This window comes from Conger conger, chromosome 4 (assembly GCF_963514075.1).
Source record: "Conger conger chromosome 4, fConCon1.1, whole genome shotgun sequence".
Lineage (NCBI taxonomy): Eukaryota > Metazoa > Chordata > Actinopteri > Anguilliformes > Congridae > Conger > Conger conger.
In genome coordinates, this window is record NC_083763.1 from 34294173 (window position 1) to 34320756 (window position 26584).

At 46.0% G+C, this 26584-nt stretch overlaps 1 long non-coding RNA gene across 1 annotated transcript; it reads right to left on the reverse strand.

The window, feature by feature from the left end:
• Window positions 1-600: 600 nt before the first annotated feature.
• LOC133125980 (uncharacterized) lies at window positions 601-25754 on the reverse strand. The gene is made up of 3 exons (XR_009708492.1): window positions 25698-25754; window positions 2934-3018; window positions 601-903 (listed from the first exon to the last, which is right to left on the reverse strand). It is a non-coding gene; the product is annotated as an uncharacterized LOC133125980 (long non-coding RNA).
• Window positions 25755-26584: the final 830 nt, after the last annotated feature.

Below are 26584 nucleotides of genomic sequence, written 5' to 3' on the forward strand. Positions count from 1 at the left end.
ATACAAGCTGTTACTGGATAAGATAACCATTTATATTAGATTGTAATGTGCTATAGTGGAAATACTCTTGAGATTCCTTAGTTTTTAATCAGAATATTGACCTTGTATACTGTTTTCAATTTTATTAAATACAGATGACTGTAATTTGTGTAATTTATTATGATTATATTTTTGTATGTTATTAGAAATTTAAAATGTATAATATAAAAAAATCTATAAATCAGCATTATATCATTATACCCTGTTATCTGAATATTGGCATCAGCATCGGCCATTAAAAACCCATATCAGTCAACCACTAATTTAAATTTTGTTGATCTTGCTGTATGTATGCTATATCAGACAGTCATTCTGTAACTCAGTACTTGAGTACTTTTTCAGTAGGTACTCTTGATCAAGTCGTTTTTTTGGATGACTACTTATTATTTTAAAGTAACAGTACTCTTGAGTACATTTTTTGGCTACTCTCTACCCACCTCTGATTGGAGTATACACTGAACTAATAACTCATGATCCTAGTTGCACAGGAAACCATGCTTTCCACCAGTAGAAATGCTGTGTCATAAATTTGCGCAGGAGATGACTATAACTAGCCTTTCACGTTTACACTGATGAAGACCTCCCTTGATCCCTGTGTTGTGCTAGTGTAGCAGCTGTACTGTCCCTCGTCTGAAATTTTGGTCCTTTGCAGCAGGAGTGAGGCATTTCCCTGGGCGATGAGGTCTTTGAAGAGATAGGTCCGCCCATTGTATTGACTGTTCTGGACTTGCAGCTGGTCTGTTCCATAGTAGAAGCTGTGGACATTTATGTCTTGCCTCTTCCAGTGAATGACCTCCTCCTCTGATATTGTGAAACTACAGGGCAGTAGGCATTCCTCTGAGAACAGACAGTTCACCTGGACGTCTGGTGAGGAACGACACACAGGGAGAAGAGATCGTCAGGGGTTCTCAAACCTTTTTTGAATTTAAATAGTTCAATAATGATCACATAAAAATACTGTGTTTTCTTAGGTGTTTTTAAAAATACTTCAATAAAATGGATTACACTTAAAACCTTTGTCCAACACCCACAGCAGCTTACAATGCAGTGGCTATTTAACATTCTGATACGTAGATGCATATCCCGAGTCCCATGTCATTATGTCATCAATCTGTAAAGCTTGCCACTATTTTAAATAAAGATTTTTGCCATGCACAGTGTCCTGAAAAAGTATTTGCCTCCTTCCTGATTTCCTATATCATTTAATTTGTCACACTGATTGTTTTCAGATCTTTTGGTAAAATGTAATATTAGACAAAGGGAACCTGAGTAAAGACAAAACACATATCATTCAGCTGGGGAAAAAAAATGCCCTCAGCTGCCACCTTAATATGAATAACTGCTTGCCCCAACTTTAGTAGCAATAACTGCAATGAAGCACCTCCTATAATTTGATATCAATCTTTCACTTCGCTGTTGAGGAATTTTAGAGCCAACTGCTTTAATTCAGACAAATTCACAGGTTTGGTATGCCTTGATCAAAGGAACCTACCAAAGAGATGAAAGTTCTGAAAGGGTTACAAAGCCATTTCTAAGGCTCTGGTGACTTCACTGGACCACAGTGAGAGCCATTTACTCTACAAATGGAGAACACTCGGAATAGTGGTGAATCTCCCCTGGAGTGGCCAGCCTGCCAAAATTCCTCTGAAGGTGCAGTGAAAACTCAACCAAGAAGTCACAAATGATCCGGGAAAATCATCCAATGACCTGCAGGCCTCTCTAGCTGCCACTAATGTCAGTGTTCATGGCTCTACAATAAGAAAGAGATTTGGCAGAAAAGGTCCCCAAGCCTTTTGGGATAACGTTCTATGGACAGAGAAATCAAAAGTTTTTCAAAGATACAGGACCCATTATGTCTGGTGTAAAGCAAATACAGCATATCACAGTAAGAACATCGTAGAAAATGTCAAACATGGTGATGGGGATGCTTTGCTGGCAAGGGAACTGGACAGTGTATCATTATTGCTATGCAGTAGACAATTCATAAGGAGAATGGCTGGTCATCTGTCCATGAGTTGAAGCTGAACCCTAATTTGGTTATGTCGCAAAGAATCCTGAAGAATCCCCTATAATTCACTTTGTTAATCCCTTTAATGAATTTATCTGAAACCATTCAGTGTGACGAATTGCAATAATAGAGGAAATCAGGAAGAGGGCAAATACTTCTTCATGGCACTGTATGAAATAAACATTTTATAAACTGCATTTATTTTGTTTAACACTCTAAAATATGTAAATACAGTATATACAATAGAATGGAAAATGGTGCTTTTTCAGTTTGGTACATTTTGATAAGTGCAAAGATAGTTTAAAACCTTGACAAATACAAATAAATGGATGAATGAAAAAACATCTGTTAAAAAATGACTTGCAGACCAAGCTTGACATTACATTACATTATTGGCATTTGGCAGAAGCTCTTATCCAGAGCAACGTGCAGACTAAGCAGGAGACAATCCGACCCTGGAGCAATGCAGGGTTAAGGGCCTTGCTCAAGGGCCCAACAGCTGTGCGGATCTTATTGTGGCTACAGTGGGATTACAACCACCGACCTTGCGTGTCCCAGTCATTTACCTTAACCACTACGCTACAGGCCGCCCCACATGACAAATATAGACATGGTATGACTAGCTCGAGCTAGGTTTTGAAACAGACAAGCTACCAGTGCTAGCTGGTTGACCAGCTCATACCCAGCTAGACCAGCTTTATGACCAGCTTGGCCATGCTGGTTGACCAGCTCATACCCTGCTAGACCTGTTTATGATCAGCTTGACCAGATCCATTTTAAAAAGCTGGTAAAGCTGGCATAGCTGGATTTTCAACAGGGTGTGAAAAATGTGTAAGCATTCCAGATCCATATGGTAGACAAAGACTCATCTATGTACTCCACATACCTTGACATCCAGCCAACATGAGTATCATGAAGTGAATGGTCACAGCCAGTGCGTGCATTCTTGGCATGACTGTGAAGCTCCACTGCTGGAAAAATTAAATAAAAGGTAAATATATTACACACTCTTTGTCATTAGATCGTTTCTAGACCTCTTGGTCTCAAGACCTCATGAGACCACATAAACATGGGGCTCATTCCAATCGCTTATTTTTCACCTTTTTTTTTTACTTGCCCAGAAAAATTTGATTGAGGTCCGCCATTTTTAAGGACATTCCAACCCCTTAAATGTTAGAAGTTTGAAGCTAGAAGTAGAAGTTAGGAACTCCCGATCTGTGGATCTACCTCTCCCCATCTGCCACGTCTGTAACTTATATTACATTACATTACATTACATTATTGGCATTTAACAGACGCTCTCATCCAGAGTGATGTACAGTTCATTAGACTAAGCAGGAGACAATCCTCCCCTGGAGCATTGCAGGGTTAAGGGCCTTGCTCAAGGGCCTTTGAAGGAGCAAGGACATTCCTTTTTGCCTAATTCATCTTTTCTTGATCTTAATTTATTTTTCTTGTCACTTTTCCTAGCCTCTCCTGATTGGAGGAGCGAATATAAAGGATTGGAATGGGCCCCGGAGTAGTATTTAACCTTTACTATGTGTCAAAAATGATTTATGACCACCTGTGATTTATGACCCCACCCCAGCTTGATTGACAGGTTGGTTTGACAGACAGGCCAGTTTGATTGACAGGTCAGTTTGAGTGACAGGTCAGTTTTGGCCGACAGCTGTTTGTCAGTGAGTTTCCGACACACCCAGAAAGTGTTTAAAAGGAGACAACCATTTGTCTACGGCCTGTTTTTGTTAGATCTTTTATCCAGAAATTTCCCGTAGTTTGATGTAGGCTTACTTAATGGCGACTCCCCTTGACAAGGTTTGAAAGGAGCCATCCGTGCGTTAGTTATTATTTATGATTCCTTGTGTTGCTGGCCATGTTGCGACGTGTGTTGACCAAGAGAAGTTAGTTGTAAATTTTATTTGATCTAGAGGTGTATAAAGTTGACCCTGGGAACAGCGTGGTTATTTATTGAGTTGACAAGTCTTGAGAAGACTATGATGGATTCTTTCATTTTGAGTGAGTTGATTTTATTTGTTCTTACAGAATTAGTTTTCTTTAGAATTGTATGATGCGTTACAAATGCTTAGTTTTATCAGTGAAGTTTTCACTCTGTGTAAAGTCAATTGGGGTACATTGTCAAAGGTTTTAAATAACTAAAAGGTTAAAAGCCACCGCCACCCAAACCACAGATGACGAATGCGAACACACAATGGCTATTGTGGTGTTCAATGACACTCTGCATACTATTAACGCTTTGTAAATGTGTGGATAGTGCCCAAGGCACAGACAAATTGACAGATAGCCTCATGAATGATGTTTCCGTTTACCGTATGTCTGATGACATCAACATTTTCTATAACGCGCTACATGCTCTGCCAGTCACCCCGATGTTTCATCTAATCATGGTTTAGACAGTGTGGATGTAGAAAGGCTGGTAAGATAGTGTGGTGTGGTCGGTGTTTATACTATAGTGGAAAGACTTCGATTTAAGTCTGGATTCACACAGGCTGCTTCATTTCAGGGGGCTCCCTGACACAGATATAGCTGCATACTGCATTGTATTTACACAATACTTTGAGAGACATAGTTGAGTTTTCTAAAACCTTAGCTGGGGAAAATGACGTTTTTAACATTACATTGAGAGGGTCCAGCCTAACTACTGATGTGAACACGATGTTCTGGATCACACCAGAAAATGGCCATTTCTTGCCATTGAAAGAGTTTTGCAGAGCAACACACAGAGCATTGAAAGAGTTTTGCAGAGCAACACACAGAGCATTGAAAGAGTTTTGCAGAGCAACACACAAATCATGGTTGATGACAACTTAGAGGTAATAGTTTCTATAACACTGAGCAAGAACGGTGGGGTGTATAGAAAGCTGCACGACCTTGCGCACAATGAAGTGATTAGCAAGAATAGGATGAATTTATTTTGTCCTTCTAACATTTCAAACAACCTGTGTTTCACAATCTGTCTCGCACATTATATGGACCCGCAAGCAAACACCAACACCCGAGAGAAGGTTTCTACAGACATACATACAAGCACAGGTTTTACAGTACAAGAGAAAATTGGGTTTAAAGATGTTTTGAGAGCGCCCTAGAGAATAAAATTGTTGAATTCTACAGATCGGATTCAAACATGTTGCTATAATATCAGACAAGCGACAATAGGATGTCATTCTTATATCTTCACGATGGGCATTACTACACGATTTCAAGATGTTGGGTTAGTATTGAGCTGATGAAAGCTATTGAGAAGAGTTATGTGGTAGACAAGGTGTGGCATTTCCCCCAAAGGTCAGACACACTATTTGACTATGTGAAAACTTTTCTTCAGTCCAAACAGGAGGCTAGTGGTTACCCAGAGCATGCTGTGTCAGAGGCCGACAAGAGAGCCTATATTGATGACTATTTTGAAAAGGAGAGTATTAGGTTGAATCCTGGAGAGTATTAGGTTGAAGACGTGGCATTGATTCAGTGGCATCATGCAGATGGAAATGGTGGACAAACTTGCAACATAAACGTGTTTCTCGGTGCTTTCACAACGGCCTATGCGCCATTAGAATTGTACAATCTTATGGATAAGCTGGGTGATAGACTGTTGTACAGTGACACAGACAGTGTTGTCTTTGTTTATAAGGATGGTGACTACGACCCTATCTAGGAGATCTGGTGGATGAAATAGGCTGCAGGGATTACATCGCAGAATTTTTCTTGGGTGGTCCAAAGACATATGGGTATTGGACAGCTATGTATGAAAGCAAAAGGAATTACTCTGAAAATTCAAAGGCGATCAAGTTAGACACACTGATTGACCTTGTTGACCACTACGTTGTGAATAGAAACAGTACTCAACGCACACTATGAAAATGTGTTTTGTATATTTCAACATTGTTGATAAATAAAACTTTGACTTTTGTTGTCTTGTTTTATTTTCCAGCATCAGCATCATCATCAATCCTCTTGACATATGATAGAGGAAAAAAATGCAGTGTTCACCACACGTGATCGACATAAGGCCTTGAACCTGTTTGTTTGAGAAATGTAGTCTTGAACACAAAGTTCTTAAAAACTTATAGATGGATGGTGGAAACAGTTTGTGGTTGGTCTGTTTCCAAAACTGTCAAAAAACAACTGATACGACCCTCAGTTATGTAGACATCTAACCAGTGTTCCCCAGAGAGATCCTAGCTGTGTGTATTAATTATTACCGATGAAGGTAATTTCTGTACAGGTCTTTCAGGTAACTGGTCACAAGCTAACACGCCAAGAAAATGTGTATTTGCAGAAATTTTGTCCATAATGGCTGTTAGTCTCAGTAATTGTCTCAATAGTAATCCACTAGGACCCGTCTACATTTGGATACTTCAATTATGCTATCAAATATAACGTAAACTATCAGATTGATAGTATGTGGCAGAGGTTGTCTGAAACGAGTTTCCAACTGTAGATTTACAGTCTTAATTAGTGATGAATGTTGACCACATTCTTCGTCGGGTGTGAGGTTAAATGCGTAGAGTGTGTAGCCTTTCAAAAAGTGTTCTCGGTCAATAGCTAGGCCTCTATTTTTAAGATTTTAAGTCTGCCAGGAGCGAGTGCTAGCTGGTAAAACTCACGTACGGCAGCCCCTGCACGATATTGGGGTTGTAGAGGCTTAGCTGGATATTGTTGTCTTTCCACGTAGACCGCTAAGTATTCTAGATCATAGTGTTTGAATGAAAACGGGTTCTTGAATGCACTCGTAAATGCATCATTGTCGACCATACCTATAACAATAGATTTTAGTAGTGTTCCTAAAAACTAATTCTCCTGATTGGAGACACGCGTCCCAGCAGGTATGGGACATTTTTTTAGATACACTCTATCAGTAGGATATTTTGCAGTAGCCGAGAGTAATGCCTGAGCGTGACCTAGTCTTACAGCAGGGGATACAGAAAATAAGGATGCTGTAAGAATGTTTATTTTGTATGCCATGGCGTCACTGCGCATTAGACAAAATTCATCCTTTGATCGGGTCATTCATATTTTAATATCAACGCCGTTTAACATACATTTTTCTTGAAATAATATATATCATTGTGGATTGGTACCAGCAATTCCAACACATTACTGCCATTTGTAAAGGTGGCTCTCTTCGTCAGACCATTATTATTGCCAGCGGGGTCTGCTACATCCATATGTCCGGCTGTATCCTTGTAAAAAAGCCCCGCAGAGAAAAGTGATTCCAGAGTGTGTTCATTAAATATTCTATGATACTACGGTATGGGTAAGTGTTCAAGCTCTGTGAGATCAGTCTGTTGCCCAACGAAACAAGAGAAAAAACAGTAGCCCCAAGATAGTTTATTGGCGATGGCTGCCCCATCAGGTCTTGTGATTTTGAGTCGTATGTATATTAACAGTGTATTGTTTAGGTCAATATAGTCTTCACAGGTCCCTGCGATGAAAAACTCCAATGGGTCAGATATTGCCGTTATAGGGGGTACTTCTACAAATGTGTTTTTTTCTTCTATCGCTGTTTGTGTCAATGGAATTGTGAAGTCCAGCTCTGACTTAACACACTCTTCTGACATATCATGTATCAGGGGCATGGTTAGAATATGGTTTAAAAATGTATATTGTCTATATTGTTTACCTCTTGGCTTCTTTTTTGACACTGACACATTCTCACAAACTGTTTTGTTTTTCTTTGCGCATGGTTTTCACAGACCTGCGTGATATCACAAGCATACTTGAACCATCTGGGTACCTTTCACCACTTGCCCTTGTCATGACATTACTGAACACTTGAGATGTGGTTTTGCAATATTGATCCCTTTTTTTAATAGCGGCACGGCCATTCGAAAAAGTCCATGAAAGATTCCACCAAGCCCTGATCCATAAATTACAGTACTGCCCACATATGGCAACACCCCACTGGCCTGGTTTTCATAATAAACCACATAACGTTGCAGATCCGGTGTGTATGGTTAAGTGGTTTAAGAGGATTTTAAAAGCGGTTTTAAAAAATCTGAACCTTTGTCTGGCTAGGGTTGCCACATTTGATTTGTGAAAAACTGACATTTGACGCTCAATGCAGGGCGTTAAACCATATTTGCAAATATACAATGTTAACCGTTTTTTTGTTTTTTTTTGCTGCTGGTTGCTTGTCTGATTTTGTTCTCTCGCCCTCCTCATCCGTCGCTCCCCCCATTTTATAAAACCTAGGCTAGTAGCTAGCTGAACTTCCGCACAGCCGTTGGGCCCTTGAGCAAGGCCCTTAACCCTGCATTTCTCCAGGGGAAGATTGTCACCTGCTTCATCTAAGCAACTGTATGTCTCTCTGCCAAATGCCAATAATGTAATGTAATGTGATTGGGTAAACTTTCGTATTTCTGCTACCAATTAAAAAGTAGTATCGGCATATGGCCAATCGTTGCTGTCATTTCAACATCGCCTGTATTGTATTTAAACACAACAGTCTTATCTTTTGCATCCCTCAGCCTGTACAAGTTTTTAAATACATTATCTTCGTTTTTACTGGATATGTCCACTGGTCTCATTTTGATACTCCGGTGATAACTGTTGTTGTAGGAGGTAATAAAATTTTGCAAGACATCAACATATCGTTTGGAATTGCTGGCTGTTAGATACCGCCACATTCTGCCCTTAATAGTCCTATTGAAGCATTCAATAATGCTGGCTTTTAGCTTGCTGCCTGTGGTGAAATGCTGAATATTGTATCTGACAGTTACATCCTGAAAATATTTGTTAAAAAACTGTCTGTAGTTTTTGAGGTATTCTTCCTTCCTTCAGTATGGATTTCAATGCTTTCGCTACCTCCACACCCATTTTGTTGTTTTATAACACGTGTCCATGCATTTGCTGTCAACATATATTTGAAGTTGTCATTTTTCTTTGTGTACATAGTCATACCAACCAGGTCTGCTTGAAATTGAATCTCGATGCCATGCACTATCACTTGGTTCCTCTTATAGTTAATGCGTACAGGCTTGTGAAGCTATAGGCATCCTCTCCAGCTAACCACTCAGAAACTGTACTGTGAGACATGTGCACCTGTGTCTTCGAACACAGACTATTTTAAATGTGTTTTACCGCCAAAATAACCCTTGTAAGAAGGTGTGTAGTAAACCGACTTCAGACACTGAGCATCCATCCTTACCACTAATGCATTAACGACAATAGATTTAAAAATACAAAGCATTTATTTTCATTATTTTAAAAGCCACAAAATACATATTACTATCTGTCATTACTGTGAAGTGTTGCTAAACATCCGTCATCTGTGACTGTCCACCTTCAGACACACTGCCCCAAAGTTCTTCCTGCGTTGCCCACTCAACCCCCCAGAAATCCCTCTGAACTTCAGCAACAATCTTGTCACTGAAAGCCCCCAGGTCAGTCAGTTTGATTTCCCACAGCTTCTCCCGGGTATACGGCTCGTCCTCGAGCTCTGAAACTATTGTGTCAACAGGATTTGGTTTCAGACCAAACACTTTGAACGTCTTGGAGAATTAGGTCCCCTAGCCACGGTTTCTTCACTTTGGTGACAAGCTTGTCAAAGTTGTCCTAACAGTAGAATGTCTCTGGTTTGAAGAGACAGCTGTGTTGCATCTGGCTGGGGTGGTCATATTCACACCCCAGACGCTTGCTCTTCTGCTGATTTTTAATTGTTGTGTCAAGAAGGCATGCGATGATCATCTTCAGGATTTTAACCATCGGTGTTGTAATGCAGCCATCAGGATCATCCGAAGGCACCGGTTGAGCTTTTGGGTTGGTCTCCGCATCCACAGCATGGCTCATCCACATCATTTATATTCTGCACAGTTACAAAGGGGGGTGTTGCATTCTCATCAATGAGCCAGGTCTCTGAAACTGGAAGAACCACATATGTCTAGCCACGCCTTGAAGTAAGCATCAGCCTATCGAGTATATGCGTAACCACACCTTGAAGTAAGCATCAACCTAACGAGTACTGTGTGAGTGTATGCTTTGTGTTTAAATAAGTCAAAACGGCAACAAAATAATTACAAAAAAAAGGGGTTTATTTTAAAAGTTCACCAAAACGCTAAAAGACACTGTCATAACTTTCTATTCAGCCTACAACTTCATAATGTACATGAATGTGCATAGACACTGTTTTAACATTTCAAAACATTTTTTAGCGACACAAGTGTTAAAGTACTCAAGAACAGTCTCTGTTCATCTTTTTCTTCTTTAGACATGGTAGTTGTCTCAAACCTCCGATACAGGTCAATTCGCACAGAGTGGAATGAGCTCAAAATCCGGTGATCTTCAAAAATGTTATTGGCTTGAATAACTGCATTGCTCAACAAATTCAGATCATCAAACAGAAAGAATGCAATGTTACCATCAGCAGTTAAAGATGTGTCAGACCGAAAAATGTTATCCTTAATGATCAGTCTTTTTTCCCTATCCATAGTTTTCATCGTTGCTAGAATCGTGATCGACTGTCTGCATGTAGTGTCGCTGGTCTGGCTTAAAAATCTACTTTCATCATTTACACAACAGGTGACTGCCTCATAGTGTTTCATAAAATCAGGCCAGTCACAGGCCTCGCACAGAACACCACAAGTGCTGTTAGAGTTGTACTCCTCACCACCATGCAGGTTGAAAAACAAAATGTTTTGGAACATCTCCATCCATGTCAATATGATAGCCACAGCGGAGACCCTCCGGCATTGGTCCCCATTCACAGTGTAGACCCACTGGATGGATTCTTGGCAGCGCTGCTAAATGCTTCTTTGGTCACCACTACACCATCTGCAGAGCAGTCCACGCTTGTCTAGAGGTGAGTGTCGAAATTTCATTGGCATACATGTCTGTAGGCTAATGCTCAAACAAATGTTATATAGGTCGCCCACGTGTAAAATCTGTGGGTCATGGTTCCTAATCTATGCAGCGGCCATGTTCCATTTAAACACTTCCTGGGTGAAAAATCTCACTGACAAACGTCGGTCGGCCAAAACTGACCTGTCACTCAAACTGACCTGTCAATCAAACTGGCCTGTCTGTCAAACCAACCTGTCAATCAAGCTGGGGTGGGGTCATAAATCACAGGCAGTCATAAATCATTTTGACACATAGTATAGGATAAATACTATTCCCCTGGTCTGGATCTTGGTCTTGACCTTCAAACTCTTGGTCTGTGTCTTAGCATAATGCTAAGGTCTTGTTCATAGAAAGTTCTCTCTTCAGCATGCTGAAGATAATAATCACTACACACCACCACTAGTCATAATGTTGCCGCTGCACAGAATTTCCTGACTGTACATTCATTTTGTTGAATATATTGGAGACATCTACTACGGTGGGAAATCAGTGACAAAGCACAATGGGACAAAAATGAAACAAATGCGTTCAAAAAGCACTTGCACTAACAAAACGCTCCCTCGCAAGCAGAAATTATCTCCAAAATGTACTCAGGTATGTAATGTAAACACTTATGCACGAGTGAAGTCAGTCTTTGCAAAACTGCCGCTAGCAGTCTGTGTGCTCTCAAAATTATTTTTCTGTTCAAATTTCATTTATTTTTGACAGGCAAGGGTTGGATTTGTCTAACTATTTCAATGGTTACAGTCCATATCTGGAACAGTCCATATCTGTGTTTGGTTGGTAATCTGTGTCAGTTTTGATGCTCAATGCAAATAAAGTGACAACGTAATCAGATATGTATAGCACATTCTCAGATTTGAGTGCTAATTAAAATAGGCTAGTCCAAAAAAGAATCGTAAATAGATATGTTTACATTACATTACATTAATGGCATTTGGCAGACGGTCTTATCCAGAGCGACATACAACAAAGTGCATACCCATAACCAGGGATAAGTGCGCTGAAAGACCCTAGAGGGAAGTGCAATTTCAACTGCTACCTGCACAACAAAGATAAGGACCAGGGCCTATTAGAATTTTTTTTCTTTCTTTTTTTTGGTAAAGAGATTATGATACCTAAGGTCTTATTAACCACACAGACGAACTACATGTATATAGACTGACTGCCTATATGGCCATACACTTGGTGTGTCCACTAAATACTGGTACCCAGATATCAGGTAACTATAAGATCATTTAAAAGGGTTGTATCTCCATTGATATGATGAAACGGTCCATTATACACTCAGTGACTACTATATTAGGTACAACGGTACACCATCCATCCATCCATCCATCGTCACCCGCTTATCCGGAGTCGGGTCGCGGGGGCAGTAGGCAAAGCCGGGTATTCCAGGCGTCCCTCTCCCCAGCAACGCATTCTAGCTCCTCCTGGGGGATCTCGAGGCGTTCCCTGGCCAGGAGAGATATATAATCTCTCCAGCGGGCTCTGGGTCTCCCTCGGGGTCTCCGCCCAGTTGGACGAGCCCGGAAAACCTCCAAAGGGAGGCGCCCGGGAGGCATCCTGATGAGATGCCCGAACCACCTCAATTGGCTCCTTTCGATGCGAAGGAGCAGCGGCTCTACTCCGAGCTCCCTCCGGATGTCCGAGCTCCTCACCCTATCTCTAAGGCTGAGCCCGGCCACCCTACGGAGGAAGCTCATTTCGGCCGCTTGTATACGCGATCTCGTTCTTTCGGTCACTACCCAAAGCTCGTGACCATAGGTGAGGGTTGGGACGTAGATCGACCAGTAAATCGAGAGCTTCGCCTTCCGGCTCAGCTCCTTCTTCACCACAACGGTCCGGTGCAACGCCCGCATTACTGCTGACGCTGCACCCATCCGCCTGTCGATCTCACGCTCCCTTCTACCCTCACTCGTGAACAAGACCCCGAGATACTTGAACTCCTTCACTTGGGGCAAAGACTCGTTCCCAACCCGGAGGGAGCAATCCACCGTTTTCCGGCAGAGAACCATGGCCTCGGACTTGGAGGTGCTGACTCTCATCCCGGCCGCTTCACACTCGGCTGCAAACCGCTCCAGTGCGTGCTGAAGGTCACGGTCCGATGAAGCCAGCAGAACCACATCATCCGCAAAAAGCAGAGATGCGATTCTGAGGTCACCAAACCGGACACTCTCCTCACCTCGGCTGCGCCTTGAGATCCTGTCCATGAATACCACAAACAGGACCGGTGACAAGGGGCAACCTTGGCGGAGTCCAACACCCACCGGAAACGTGCTTGACTTTGTGCCGAGAATGCGGACACAGCTCTCACTTTGGTTATACAGGGACCTGATGGCTCGTAACAACGGCCCCGGTACCCCATACTCCCGCAGTACACCCCACAGGGTTCCCCGAGGGACACGGTCGAAAGCCTTCTCCAAGTCCACAAAGCACATGTGGACTGGATGGGCAAACTCCCATGACCCCGCCAGCAACCCTGCCAAGGTAAAGAGCTGGTCCACTGTTCCACGGCCAGGACGGAAGCCACATTGCTCCTCCTGAATCCGAGGTTCGACCGTCGGTCGGAGCCTCCTTTCCAGTACCCTAGAGTAAGCTTTCCCAGGGAGGCTGAGGAGTGTGATACCCCGGTAATTGGAGCACACCCTCCGGTCCCCCTTCTTGAAAATGGGGACCACCACCCCGGTCTGCCACTCTACAGGTACTGTCCCCGATCTCCACGCGACACTGAAGAGGCGTGTCAGCCAAGACAGCCCAACAATGTCCAGAGCCTTCAGCATCTCAGGGCGAATCTCATCTACACCCGGCGACTTGCCACTGAGGAGCTTTTTGACTACCTCAGCAACTTCCGCCAGGGATATAGGTGCAGATTCCCCCGAGTCTTCAGGCTCTGCCTCTTCCACAGAGGACGTGTTGTTCGGGTTCAGGAGCTCCTCGAAGTGCTCTTTCCACCGCCCGACAATATCCCCAGTCCGGGTCAGCAGTTCTCCTCCCCTGCTGAAAACAGCCTGAGACAAGCCCTGCTTTCCCTTTCTGAGTCGTCGGATGGTTTGCCAGAACTTCCTCGAGGCCAACCGAAAGTCCTTCTCCATAGCCTCCCCGAACTCCTCCCATACCCGGGTTTTTGCTTCAGCGACTGCCGAAGCTGCAGCCCTTCTGGCCACCCGGTACCTGTCTGCTGCTTCAGGAGACCCCCGGGCCAGCCAAGCCCGAAAGGCCTCCTTCTTCAGCTTGACGGCCTCCCTCACCGCTGGTGTCCACCAGCGGGTTCTTGGGTTGCCGCCCCGACAGGCACCGATGACCTTCTGGCCACAGCTCCTGCTTGCCGCCTCTGCAATGGAGGCTTTGAACATGGCCCACTCGGACTCCATGTCCCCAGCTTCCCCCGGGATGCGTGAGAAGTTCTTCCGGAGGTGGGAGTTGAAGACCTCGCGAACAGGGGCCTCCGCCAGACGTTCCCAGTTCACCCTCACTACACGTTTGGGTTTACCGGGTCTGTCAGGCAGCCTCCCCGGCCACTTGATCCAACTCACCACCAGGTGGTGATCAGTTGACAGCTCTGCTCCTCTCTTCACCCGAGTGTCCAAGACATACGGCCGCAGGTCTGATGATACGACCACAAAGTCGATCATCGATCTTTGGCCTAAGGTGCTCTGGTACCAAGTACACTTATGAGCTACCCTATGCTCGAACATGGTGTTTGTTATCGACAATCCATGGCCAGCACAGAAGTCCAATAACAAAACACCGCTTGGGTTCAGATCAGGCAGGCCGTTCCTCCCAATCACCCCCCTCCAGGTTTCTCCGTCATTGCCCACGTGAGCGTTGAAGTCGCCCAGCAGAACTATGGAGTCTCCGGGTGGCACCCTTTCCAGGATGCCACCCAGTGACTCCAAGAAGGCCGGATACTCTGAACTGCCATTTGGTGCATACGCACAAATGACAGTCAGAGCCTTCCCCCCAGCGACACGTAGTCGCAGAGAAGCGACCCTCTCGTTCCCCGGGTGGAACTCCAACACAGTGGCGCTCAGCCGGTGGCTTGTGAGTATCCCCACACCCGCCCGGCGCCTCTCACCTTGAGCAACTCCAGAAAAGAACAGAGTCCAGCCCCTCTCCAGGAGTTTGGTTCCGGAACCAGTACTGTGCGTGGAGGTGAGCCCAACTATATCTAGTTGGTACCGCTCCGCCTCCCGCACTAGCTCCGGTTCCTTCCCCACCAGAGAGGTGACGTTCCACGTCCCCAGAACCAGTCTACGACGCCGAGGATCAGCACGCCCGGATCCCCGCCTTTGCCTACTGCCCGTTGGGCAAAGCACCCGACTCCGATGCCGACCCCTGCAGGTGGTGAGCCCACAGGGCGGCGACCCCACGTGACCAGTTCGGGCTGTGCCCGGCCGGGCCCCATGGGATAAGGCCCGGCCACCAGACGCTCGCCGACGAGCTCCCCTCCCGGGTCTGGCTCCAGCAGGGGGCCCCGGTTTCCCTTTTCCGGGCAAGGTAACTGGGTCTTTGTGACAACGGTACACCAGCTTGTTAATTCATAGTATTCCCTGACGTCACTCAAAACAAACCGCAGCCATCATGTACGGATGCACAGTGCACCATTACTTAGTGAACACAATCAGTGCTTACACCTGTCAATAATTTAAAGCATACAAGTCCCTCGAATCATAGAATTACTTTGTCTATGGTTGGGTGAGTGACTACCAATGGAATCCAACAATCCCGATGACCGCATCCTGGTTAAAGCAAAGGTAAGTAATTAGCTAACGTTAACTAGCTAGCAAACAAAGCCTCTACGGTAATGCTATTATCAGTAATAGTTTGTGTAACGTTAAAACGACTCACCATGGTTGTAGATGAAATTGCTGCCAATACTCACTGCCAAGTCCTGTCACTGCCAAGACTGTAACTGGTTATTGCCGAGTGGATTTTCAAAGGCACCATACAGTGAGGTACAGAATATCAATTTCCACTCCAGCAAAACAATGAAGAGGAAGCTTGTCTATCATCTTATGAATTAACTTAAGACTGATCATTAAGGGTTAAATCAGTGTACTCTACTTCAATTAAAGACCCAGAAAATATTCTTGTCAAAGCTATATGATATGCAATAATTACCAAGTTTCATTCCAAAGCAACAATGTGGGGATGTGAACATGAAGAACAGGCCCTGATTCATTACTGTTAGATACAGTGAGGATCTCGTGTGACTTTTATTTGTGAGAAGAGTGGTAATTAAAATTAAATTGCAATTATGAATGGCTTCATCTTCAGTGCATGGGTCTAAAGCAGATTCCTTGCAAGAACAGAAAATAAACACACTGCATATTAAATGAATTGTAAAACAGATAGCTATGCCATTGTACAAATATTGGCATGCTATATTTCACAGATTTTTGTCAATTAAAAGGACAAGGATTTATTGACAAGTTCAGCATTTCATCTTGATTATGATTCTGTGTTTTCATGTAAGTAGTCAATGCATGTACAGTAATGGATATTACCTTGATAGGACTGACAGTGCATTTCTGTTTTCACTAGAAACTACATGATGTGACCTATCCATGCCCCCTTAACTAAACAATGGAGCCACACATATTGGTCAAGCAGCAGCAGACAGTTGCTTACCAACTGGTATTGAATTTTCATATGGCAACAGATAATTAATAGCCAGCCTTCCTGACAGTATAGTGTATTTGTTGCGCACTGTGGCGCCCCGTGGGGAGAGAGAGGCAGAGAGAGCAAGAGTAGTTCCTCAAACTGGTATTTTAATGAGGTTCTGGTGTGCCTTCAGGGCACTTTTACAACGTCCCAAAAATAAACTTTCTTTCTCAGAAAAACGGAAAAAAAGTCACCGGCCAAAAAGTTAGGTTTCCCGGTCCGTCGGTGGTTCTGGGTGGTCCGTACCGGCCGCGCCTTTCGGTAGGGCCTCCGCAGACCCGCTTCCACCGTGGTCTCGTTATTTGCTTTCAAATGGCTGTTTCCCACTCACTGGGCTTCGCCTCCGTCTCCCTCCGTACTCAGCCCCGCTCTGTGGTTGCGCCTCGTCTTTTGTACGGCTCCTCTCTCTCTCGGAGTCGGTACGGCTGCGCCTGTCCAATGAGAAGGGTTAATCGTCTCTTCCTCACATTCCCCACGCGTCTTTCCCCGTGTCGCTGGCCATGGTTCTGACTCTCCTCGCCGGCTCTCTCTCCGGTGCGGCTCTGTTAGATACGACCTGGGGAAATACACGTGGTTAATAACTTTTCCTAGCACTTGCCGCCGGCGCACGGGCCGTTCCACTCCAGTGGTGTACCGATTTCCGATCGGGCCACCACATTTCCTCCCCCTCAGCTCCACGCCCTCGGCGGGAGCGTCACCAAAGAGGCCCTCGTTCATCCGGGACAGGGCATCCGCGTTCCCTTGGAGTCTCCCGGCTCGGTGTTCCACCGTGAATTTAAAACTTTGTAGTTCTAAGAACCATCGGGTCACCCGGGCGTTAGTGTCCTTACACCGATACATCCATTGCAATGGGGCATGGTCGGTTATAAGGATAAATTCCCTTCCTACCAGATAGTATTTGAGCTTTCCGACTGCCCACCTTATGGCCAGGCACTCCTTCTCCACCGTGCTATAATTCCTTTCATGCTTCAGCAATTTCCTGCTGATATAGGTGATCGGGTGCTCGGTGGCGTCCTGGATTTGGGATAGGACCGCACCAAGTCCGGTTTCAGAGGCGTCGGTCTGCAGAACAAACTTTTGTGAGAAGTTAGGGGTGGTCAGTACTGGTTCATTCCCCAGGGCGGCCCTCAGGTCTAGGAAGGCGCGGTCGGCGGCTTCGGTCCATATCACCGTGTGCCGGTGGTCCTTCTTGGTCAGCTCGTGCAAGGGGGCCGCTCTGGTGGCAAAGTCAGGTATAAACTGCCTATAGTACCCCACTAGGCCCAGGAATGTGCGCACTTGCCTTTTGGTGGTGGGTCGTGGCCAGTTGGTGATCCCGTCCACCTTTTGGCTCTGGGGTCGGACGCACCCTCGTCCCACGGTGTGGCCCAGGTAGTCGGCCTCCTCCAGGCCCAGGCGACACTTAGCCGGGTTAGCTGTCAGGCCGGCTTCCCGGAGCGCCCCGAGCACCGCCTCCAGCCTCCTGAGGTGGCTTTCCCAATCAGCGCTGTGAATGACGATATCGTCGAGGTAGGCAGCAGCATACTCCCTGTGGGGCCTCAGCAGGTTGTCCATGAGCCTCTGGAAGGTGGCGGGGGCTCCATGCACTCCGAAGGGTAAGAGGCGGTACTGGAACAGGCCATCCGGGGTGGCGAAAACCGTCTTCTCCCTCGCCTGGGGGGTCAGCGGTACCTGCCAGTACCCCCGGGTGAGGTCCAGGGTGCTGAGGTAGCGAGCGGGTCCCAGCCGCTCGATCAGCTCGTCCACCCGGGGCATGGGGTAGGCGTCGTACCGGGAGATTTCGTTCAACCTCCGGAAGTCGTTGCAGAACCTCCAACTGCCGTCCGGTTTTGGGACCAACACTATCGGGCTGGACCAGGCGCTTTGGGATTCTTCTATGACCCCCAGGTCCAGCATCCTCGCCACCTCCTCCCGGATGGTCTGCCTTCTCGCCTCCGGGATCCGGTAGGGCCGCAGTCGAACCCTCCTTCCTGGCTCCGTGACGATGTCGTGGTGGACCTTTGTAGTCCGGCCCGGGAGGTGGGAGAGCACATCAGCTCGCGGAGGTCTTGTCGTTGCCGGTCGGTCAGCAGGTCTCCAGTGGCCACTTCTGGTGTTCCGGTGGCGCCGCCTGTGGTTAAGCAGAGGGGAGCAGGGTCGTGCACGGGTTCGTGCCACCTCTTTAGCAGGTTAATATGGTACTTTTGGAGCTGGTGTCTCCGGCCCACCTGTCTTACCATGTAGTTCACTGGCCCCACCTTGGCTACTACTTCGTAGGGCCCATGCCATTTGGCCAGAAATTTGCACTCATTGGTGGGGATCAGCACCATGACCTTATCCCCCGGTTGAAATTCTCTCACCTGGGCTGTTCGGTTGTACAGTCTAGCCTGCTCCTTCTGGGCCTGTTGCATGTGCTCCCGGACCATGGGCCAGATTTTTGCCATCCGCTGGTCCATAGCTTCCCCATGTTCCAGGAGGGTGCGTTGTCGGGATGGCTGCTGCTCCCAGGCCTCCTTCGCGAGGTCCAGTAGCCCTCGGGGACGTCTCCCATACAGCAACTCGAAGGGCGCGTACCCCGTGGATGCCTGTGGGACCTCACGTATCGAAAATAATAGGTACGGTAATAAATGATCCCAGTCCTTACCGTCCGTTGTGATCATTTTCCTCAGCATTGACTTGAGGGTTTTGTTAAACCGCTCTACCAGCCCGTCGGTCTGGGGGTGGTAGACGGACCTTGTCGGACCCGAAGTAGGCGGCACATCTCCCTCATCACGCCCGACATGAAACATGTCCCCTGGTCTGTCAGGACCTCTTCCGCGATCCCCACCCGGCTGAAGAGGAGGAACAGCTCCCTCGCGATGCTCTTCCCCGTCGCGGCCCGTAAGGGTACGGCCTCCGGGTAATGGGTGGCGTAATCAACGATTACCAGGATGTAACGGTGACCCCGGCTGGACTTGGGCAGGGGTCCCACTATGTCCATAGCAATTCGGCGGAAGGGCACATCTATAATGGGGAGAGGGATTAGTGGATTGCGATACGTCACCCGGGGGCTGTGAAGTTGACACTCCGCACACTGTCGGCAGTAGTCCTCCACTGCCCGTTTGATGCCAGGCCAGTAAAAGCGAGATAGGATCCGCTCATACGTCTTCTCCCTTCCCAGGTGGGCCCCCAACAGGTGGGTGTGGGCGAGGTAGAGCACCTTGGAGGTGTGGCTCTGGGGTACCAGAAGTTGGTCCAGCTCTCCCGGGTCACTGTTGCAGGTTCGATACAGCAAGTTATTCTGGATTTTAAAATACGGGTAGGCCGGTCTACTCACCCTGCCTTGTGGGACGCCCTCAATGTACGCAGCGGCTCTCCAGGCCTGGGCGAGGAGGGGATCTTGCAGCTGGGCGGAGCCGAAGTCCGTTGGGGCCCTCTCTAGTTCGGGTTGAAACTCCGAAAACCCCCCCGCACTACCCCCTTCCGCCTCCAGGGGTGGTGGTGGGTCCGGTCGCTCCGGGGCTGTATCCGTGCTCTCGGTAGGGGGTTGCGTGGTCGGTCCCCTCCCCCCTTGGGGCGAGATCTCCTCCTCCTCACTATCCCCGGCCGGGGCCACCCAAACCGGGTGTGGTTCCTGGTGGCCCTTCCGGCGGGGTCGGGGTGTGTGACTTGGCCTCTCCGGGGTCGCCCTCTCATTCCAGTAGCTGAGAAAGAGGGGGCAGTCTCTTCCCAGCAGCACCTCCACTGGGAGGCTCTCGACTACCCCCACCCTTCCCGTGAATTGGCCTCTAGGGGTGATGATGGTCACCTCGGCGGTGGGGTAGCTTCGTACGTCGCCGTGGATGCAGGTGACGGCGATGTCCTCTCCCCGTCTCCCCCCTGCTAGGGTTGGTCTCACCAGGGTAATAGCACTCCCCGAGTCCAGCAAGGCCTCCGCGTCTTGACCCCCGATCCGGACGGGTAGCCTAGGGGCGGCAGTGCCCTTGTGGGCCCAGCACGTGGTGAGGTAGTGGCAGGGTCGGCCCGTCTCAGGTGCAGTGGCCATGGACTCCTCCCTCCCTGGGCAATCCCGGCTCAGGTGGCCCTCCCAGCCACAGGCGAAGCACCGTCTGGTCTCTCTCCGTCGGAGTCCCTCGTCCCTGTCGTCCGCTCTCCACCGTGGCCTGGTTTGTGGCTCCGGTCAGACCGCGCTTGGGGTTCTTCGTGGGCTTTCCGTTTTGGTTCCCCTGACCATCTCTTGGGCCACCTGGTGGTTCTCCAGGAGGTTGACCAGGGCATCAATGGAGCGGGGCCCCTGCTGGGCCACATATTTCTTGACGTCCGGGGCCAGGGCTCGGACACAGCGATCCACCACCACCCGGTCGAGCAGGGGCGGCCCGTCGCCCTCGACTAGCCAACTTTTGGTTAGCCTCCCCAGGCTCATCACCTGTCCTCGCGCCGGGAAGGCGGGGTCATAGGCCCATTGGTGGAACCGCTGTGCCCTGGCGGGGAGGCTGTAGCCATACTGGGCTAAGATGGTAGCTTTTAGGGTGGGGTAGTCGTGGGCTTCGGCCGGAGGCAGTCCCCGGTACGCCTTCTGGGCCTCCCCGCTGAGGAATGGGGCCAGGAGGGAGCCCCAGGCGCCTTGAGGCCACTTCTCCAGGTAAGCCGCCCGTTCGAAGGTCTCGAGGTAGGCCTCAATTTCATCGTCCGGGGTCTGCTTCAGCAGTACGTCTTTGGGTGTCCGGTGGCTTGTCGCCGGGCTGGACTTTTGGCACAGTTCCGCCACGGCTTTCTGCAGGGCGCCTTGTGATCGTAGTAGAGCGTTGATGGCGTCCTCCATTTTTTTTTTTTTTTTTTTTTTTTTTATTGCTCTCTCTCTCTATAGCTGGGGTCTCTGTGCCCGCATTCTCCACCATATGTGGCGCCCCGTGGGGAGAGAGAGGCAGAGAGAGCAAGAGTAGTTCCTCAAACTGGTATTTTAATGAGGTTCTGGTGCCAAAAAGTTAGGTTTCCCGGTCCGTCGGTGGTTCTGGGTGGTCCGTACCGGCCGCGCCTTTCGGTAGGGCCTCCGCAGACCCGCTTCCACCGTGGTCTCGTTATTTGCTTTCAAATGGCTGTTTCCCACTCACTGGGCTTCGCCTCCGTCTCCCTCCGTACTCAGCCCCGCTCTGTGGTTGCGCCTCGTCTTTTGTACGGCTCCTCTCTCTCTCGGAGTCGGTACGGCTGCGCCTGTCCAATGAGAAGGGTTAATCGTCTCTTCCTCACATTCCCCACGCGTCTTTCCCCGTGTCGCTGGCCATGGTTCTGACTCTCCTCGCCGGCTCTCTCTCCGGTGCGGCTCTGTTAGATACGACCTGGGGAAATACACGTGGTTAATAACTTTTCCTAGCACTTGCCGCCGGCGCACGGGCCGTTCCACTCCAGTGGTGTACCGATTTCCGATCGGGCCACCACAGCACCAATCCTATTACCCTTTCAACATGGATCCATACGTGATCTATTTTTAAAGTAGTTTCCACTTCAACTGCAGGCAACTGTGAATTACCTCTTGTAAAGCTGGGGATTATCACTTCTGCACAATATAAGCCCACAGTCTCTTTTATATCCAATCCTCTGTCTGCTAGTATCAGGTCACCAGGGGGAAGTTCATCCAGCAAGCCAGAGTTCTCTGTGATATATTTATCACTAGCTCGACCTCTCCAAGCTTTTGACAAAAAAGAAACAGATCCTTGGGGTGTTATTCCTATAAGATACAGTACTGTGCAAAGGTCTTAGGCACCTGTATAACATTCTGTACAGATAAGATTCTTTCAAAAATAATTCAATGAAAGGTCCTAAATGAACATACTATACATTTTACATTACATTTCAGTAATTTGGCGGAACAGTTAAAAACTGAATCAAATCAATATTTTTTGCGACCCCCCTTCGGCGTTAAAACTGCATCACTTCTCTGAGATGGCCAACGCTGTCCTGCAGTTCTATAAGACAGTCAGCAGGGAGGTTGTTCCAAGCATGTTGGAGAACTTGCCACAGTTGTTCTGCAGATTTTGGCTGGCTTCTGATCTCAGACAGACTTGAGTTTTTATGTAAAAAAAAAAGTAGTGATTATCGTCTTAGTTTTGCTTTGTGTTATGTTTTGATGCATGTTTATTGTTACGTTTACTGGTCGTTGTTATGCATACACTTTTACATGTTTTTCCGCAAACCTTGCGTTCCGCCTTTTCTCTCTCTCTCTCTCTCTCTCTCTCTGTCATTTCACTCCCTAATTGTTTCCATTTGTCTATTTACTAAAACTACTAATGCTAGATCAGGATTGGGTAGAAACGAACAAACTAATCATGTGTTCATGTTACCTTACGTTTCTCGTGCATGTCATTTACTAATTTACTAATGCTAGGGCAGGATAGGTTTATTACTAACGATTACTAATCTCCTTGTTAAACTTGTCATCCATCGCACCTGTTTTCCATTTCCTTGCTACGCTCTAACTAATTGTCTGCACCTGTCTACACCCGCATTTATAGCCCAGTCGCGCTACTGTTCACTGCGAAATTGTCTGCCTCTGTTTACCACGCAACTCTTGAGCATTTACTTCCATTGATTACACGTTACGATCCACGCCTGTTTACCGACCATTGTTTATTGATTTCTGTTTTGTGACCATCGTTTGTTTTTTGACTTCGTCCTCGCCTACCGTTTTTGTACTTTTGCTTCGCTGATTGTTTCATGGTTTCGACTCCCGCTTCGTCCACGACTACGCCTCTGCCTGCCGTCCGTCTGTTGATCTGCCCCGCTGACAGCTCTCCTGCTACCGGACCTCCCTGCACGTCTACCGACTACGAGTTTGCCTCTTCCCTCGGCACCGTGCTTTTTGTTTGTTTACTTTTTGTTTGGCTGGATCTACGTGTATGGACTTTGCTTGTGTTGACTACTCTCCTGGCATTCGTCCCGAATAAAGCCCTGAGGGGTCTTTATATTACTATTGTTTCTGAGTCATGCATTTTGGGTCCAACCCCCACACACCCGTCTCACCCGTCAACAAATGTCATGCCACTTCTGTAGCCTACCATGATGTTTGCAGGTGTATTTTGAACCGGTATAGATCGTTGTTCCATAGGCGTAATAGGCTACGCCATGCCCGATATATGTTTTATGGAATTTATATTCAACTCCACTTAAGCATAAATGAATCAGGATTACCGGAATGAAACATTTAAATCTTGAATCCTGTAGCATTTTTATATGATATGAATAATTATAATATCCAATCGACATAATCAAATCATTTAGCCACTGTAAATAAAATAAATATGATATTATATATATATATCGTTATAAATAAAATATTAATTAATGGAATAATAAAATAACAAAACACGCTTTACAACTGCTTTTTCATTACCGTGCACAATACGAACAGCTGAGACCACTTGTGATGTTTGGCTCCTACGAAAAAACTGTTATCCGAAAACTTTGATTAATCCCACATTATTTGTGGAAATGCATTTCCGATGGATTTATGATGAATTTCGTTTGGCTCACGTTTGTTAAATGAGGCCCATAGTGTACTGTGTGCAGTTCTCTTCGTCAGACCATACACAGGGCCAGATTTACTAAAGGATTGCAACTGCTTCTCAGACTTAAAAACAGTTGCTATTATGTTGCAATATCTACGTGGTTGCAATGGGTCAAAATCATTATTAGGATGCAATCTGGGGATTGGGTCTTTCCTAATATGTTCATGCTTACATCGATTAGCCACAGCATTAAAACCACCTCCTTAAACCAGTTTTTCATTATTAATTTCATTATTTAAACTGTATGAACTTGTCTATAAACACTTAACAGATAATCATTTGTGAATTGCATTCAAAAGTGTAATTTATTCACCTTTTACGCTTATTAGTGGGGGGCATTGTTTTGTTATTTAAATATCTGGGTACATACTGGTGTTCATGATCACGCGTCTATCTTAACAGGTGCTCTAGGATCTGTAGAATCTTTCATATTTAAAAAAATAAAGACCACCCGCCATATTTCAAAACACATGGGATCTATTACTACATAAGTTTCACCTCATGCAGTACCATGTAATTCCAATGGAGGGAAGAAGGGTGAAACTGATTTAAGCATTCCAAATATGATCTGGGAACCACTGCCCTGGGCCAGTGTCCACACTTGTACAGTAATACCTGAGAAAAACTAATACTGTCTATGTGGATAGGGAGGGGCTGTCTGTTCTTGGGGAAGGACAAATTGTTGGCGACCTGCCAAAACGGAACAATTATCATTCTCTGGAACATCTAAAGTGACTAATTCTGTTGTAGTTAGTTACTAATACCAGATTGTTGCACTCAGTATTTTTCACCTTTAACCTGTGCCTTGGCAGACTGGCCTCTCTTCATACGATGTCTGACCAGGAGATCCTGTCTGCTTGAATGTCTCATGGATTCCATTACGAATTGCTGCTTAAATGACAGTGAATCCTTGTGCACCACCTCACAATAATGTTATATCCCAAAACCTTTCAGCAAAATCATTGCATTTTCCTGATAATACCATGTGATTTTACCTCCACCAAAATGTTTTAATGGGTTTTAATTGATTTTAATCAAATCTATATATTGCCCAATTTCTTCAAGAATGTACATGCATATGGACTGTAATGCATAAAATTATCAAATGCAGGGGTTCCTTTCACAAGGAGACAGGGGTGGACTGTTTCCTCCATAATGTACTATGCCTATTTGACAATACACACAAAACATTGTCACACAGTTTATGTAAACACTAAGCTTATCCTAGCAGTGCAATTCTCTTCAGATTATTTGCATGATCTAAAAATACTGACAATTTCTTCAACTACCAAACATATGATTCCTATTCCAAACTGGAATCAGATTCACTATTATGAGTTGAAAAATGGTGTTCTGTGATTAAACCTGTCCTATGCTCTGTTAACAATTTTGTTCTGTAAAGCACAGCACAAGACTGAATTGCAATTCACAGACACACATTCCAGTGAACGCCCCCGAATGATCCTTACGACATACAGAGACTTTATCACAATACTGAGGTGATTAATAAAAACACATATGCCACAGTACATTATATGGGACTCTGCTGTAGTAGTCCCTCCGACTGACCTTAATTTTATGGAATTTGAAAGATTTCAAAAGGTTCTTACCGCTTATTTTCGGCTGGAGAACAGGAGGTATGCACCTCCAGAACACTCAGGTCAGGCACCAAGTAACTGTAAAAGAAAGCTCTGTGTTCATTCTCTGTTTCGGCACTGAGAGTCCACCCTGGGCATAGTGCCAAGTTTCATAACTCCTCCTCCATGTTTCAAGTTATTTTGACTTGTGCAATGGTTTACTGCATTAGTAAAGAGGAGACTTTCATTTCTAATTCTTTACTCTGGTCCTCCAGTGTTTTTATTTTTATGCACTTCATCATGTGCTGCACATGTATGAGCTACAGCACTTTTTTTACTGAGCCTTTAGTGAAGGTTTTCAGGGTCAGATAAGATGAATTCTCAGAAATATGTGTCGTATGTATCAAAGAGGCGCATGAATGCTGACTAATGAAACAGGTATTAAAGGTGGTGGCAGCAGAATTTTTCCTGTGAGACAGTTATGTTTATTACAGTGCAGATTAAGCAACTACCCAATCAATAAGGCTGGGTGTTTGGCACAGAAAATAATATTAAATTCACCAATATCTCATGTGAAGCAGTGGGATATAAGGTGCTTAACTATAGTGAGAGTAACAAGTATTTGAATTTTTTAAAAATAAATAGTTGGGAACATTGGGGTCTGTTGTGACACAGGGTCAATTGTGACGTGATGTTTTCACCAGATCAGAAACAAGCTAGCCTAGCCTTGCACATGCCTCTTTCACCTCGGATTTCCAATTTCATGTTAATTTCGTGCTCCATTCACCAAGCGTCATATTTGAGTAGGTAATTTTTTGGCTAGTTTCATTTGTTTAGCTGTGAACAAATCATAACATTTATCAATTTAAACCACAAATATGGACATCATTAGATATTATTATTGACTGAAAGTTGTTGTC